Raw genomic sequence first — 2,836 nt, 5'->3', positions numbered from 1 at the left:
GGGGGGGGGAAAGCAAGGAATCAAGGACTTGATGAACAATTACAAAAGCGAATTAGTCCAAGTCCTAAAGCATCTTCGCCTCGCCCTTCTTGTAATCAAGATGCTGTAAAAAGCAGAAGGGAACCAGCAGCCCTCCCAAGCCACCCCCAGGTCCTCAACATTCCAGCCTGGAACGCGCAATAAGCTCCTCGCAAGCGGCAGGAGAGAAAGGCAGAATATTTTTTTGTGTGGGTAGCAGCGCTGAGATTACACAAACTAGAGCACTAGTGGGATCCCAGCTCTCAAAGGGCGCTAAGAACGCCCCTGACCCCCTCCTCCTCCCGCCTTTGCAGCTCAGATTTTATCTCCAAGTGATGATAAAGTTTATCGCAGAAGTGCTGGAGTTGAGCTGAGGTCAAATCCAAAGTATTTCTTTTCGGCTATGAGGCGGGTTTCTGGTGAACACCTTGTTTTCACCCTTTTACTGGGGGCTCTGGGGCTGTGGGTGCTTTGTGGGGAATGGGTTTTGGGTGTTGTTGTTTTTGTTGTTGTTGTTGTTTGGTTGTTTTGGATTTTTTTTTTAATGCCTTCTGGGATTGTGACCTGTAGTGTTTGTGTCAACTACATATTCCCCTAGATACGAATTTGTGACCCAACTTCCTTTACACAAATTCGGATCTACAGGGTACATATAGAAGACAGATGCGTCCTCCTTGGTCAGAGATCTTCGCCTACCGCCATAATTATCTTCTGGGGAAGGGGGGAGAACGGGGTGGGGGGTGTGTGTGTGTGTTTAAACTTTTGTGACGCGAGAGAGTAAGAATTAATCTATAGGTAAAGACGGCTGAAAGACTCGCTATGAATTAAAGCACCAGCTCAGGATCCGGATAGCTGAGACCAGATTAGAAAACTCAGAACTTTTCTACCTCCTTCTCCAGACTTTATGCATTAGTTCTAACAATAAATAAATATATATATACTAAAAAAGAAAAAATCAGTTCCTGGGCTGATCTATAAGCACAGACGCACAACGAGACTCGAATCCAAATAATCGTCGTTTAAAAAGCAAAATGTCACAGCTCCGTCCTCCTCCAGCCTCAACCCCTCCTCATTATTTCCTGATACGCAGCGCCAAGATTTCATCCAGTTTTCGTTCTTGGAGGTCAACCCAGGTTTGGGCTGATACGTGAGTGTGTGGAGAAATTATTTAAAAAAAAAATAAAAGAAGGGAAAAAAAAGAGAGAGAGAGAGGGAAAAAAAGAGAGAGGGAAAAAAAAAAAAGAGAAAGAACCAGCTGAAAAGGAATACAGAATGTAAAGGCAGATGGGACGACAGGTTTTTTTTTTTTAATGACAGGCAATTCTTTTTACAACCCGAGAAAAAGATCAAAGGCGTTTCATTTCCGAAAAAGGGATATAAAGCAATAAAATATTCATACTGTCTAGGTAATGAACCTTCATTCGGAACTAATGAGGGTAGCATCATGTTGAGATTTCGTTTAAAATTACAGTTGCCCAAGAGATTAAAAGTATAGCGTCCTCCCCCCCTCCTTTTTCTTTTATTTTTGTATTTCAAAAGGCAGAACATTTTTTGGCCAAGCGTCTCCCGAATTAATTGCATTTAAATGCCAGAGCGGAGATACTGTCGGATAAAAGCTGCCTTTCCCTTTCATTAACATTCCTGGGAAATATCTTGCATAGATTTTGAAAACTCCTGCATATTATTTGTTTCCCTACCACAAACAGTAACGGCCCAGAATGACAATCCCGGAGCTTCCCGGACACACAACGCCCGAGATTTTTGAGATGCATTAAGGTGAACGGTCGGTTTTCCTGATAAAACCTAGAATAACCAGGCAAACCCAAAAACCCTAAGAAGTACTTAAAGAAATAAACCCAAATGCACTTAGAACAACCCCCAAACCATTTTAAACTCCTAAATAACACCCCGGGTTCCAGCAGCAGAAGCGGAGCAAAATGAAAGTGCCTTTTTAATTATTTTTTTGGCAGCGAGCAAAGCTTTTCCCACCTCCACCAACCAGCACCTCCACCTTGCAGGGGACGGCTCTAAAATTCACCTTCCCCTCTAAAATCAGCCATCAAAATAAGAAGCCAAATCAAATCTACTGGTGCAGGGGGTAGAGGGATGCCTTAAAAATCATACTACAGAACGAATCCCCTTAGGATCCTTTTGCTTTTTATCTTTTACATTTTTATTCCTCCTTTTCCAAACCCTTTCCTGGTTTCTTTTGGTTGTGTTTCCTCTCAGCCGGTACCCTAGTGATCTCCTAACCCAGCAGAGGAGCCTGGATAGAAATAACTAGGCCCATTCCCTGGTTTTAACCCCCTCCCACATCCTTTAACAAAAAAAAATAAATCGGTTTTAATTTTCCTTCCCAGTGACACAGGGGGTTTGGTGCCAGCAAACCAGCACCCCTAGCGTTACCAGAAACCTTCCCCCCACCACACCGGAGCCTGGATAGAAATAACTAGGCCCATTCCCTGGTTTTAACCCCCTCCCACATCCTTTAACAAAAAAAAATAAATCGGTTTTAATTTTCCTTCCCAGTGACACAGGGGGTTTGGTGCCAGCAAACCAGCACCCCTAGCGTTACCAGAAACCTTCCCCCCACCACACCTCCAAGAAATCTCCCCCTCTCCTCCTCTGATCCCAAATTCAAGGCAGCCCCTCGCTCCCCCCACCCCCCTGCCCCCCGCACACCTTTCTCCCTTTCCTTGGGAAACCGCCCCACGTCGCGGAAGTTTCTCACAGCAAAATTCACCCGCTCTCGTTTCCATTTCAAAGCGACCTCAGTTTGGAGGTGGGGAGTGGGGGGTCCTTCAGGGCCCCCCAGCCT

The 2,836-nt window shown here is 44.9% G+C and overlaps 1 protein-coding gene across 1 annotated transcript in view; it reads right to left on the bottom strand.

Moving 5' to 3' along the window:
- Positions 1–2,836, bottom strand: part of HOXB4 (homeobox B4) — a 17,088-nt gene that overhangs the window by 2,221 nt on the left and 12,031 nt on the right. The window lies entirely within an intron of this gene.

This window comes from Chaetura pelagica, unplaced genomic scaffold (assembly GCF_000747805.2).
Source record: "Chaetura pelagica isolate M959 unplaced genomic scaffold, ChaPel_1.0 scaffold462, whole genome shotgun sequence".
Classification (NCBI taxonomy): Eukaryota; Metazoa; Chordata; class Aves; order Apodiformes; family Apodidae; genus Chaetura; species Chaetura pelagica.
The sequence above is the reverse complement of the archived record's forward strand: the minus strand, read 5'-3'. Positions and strand labels throughout refer to the sequence as shown.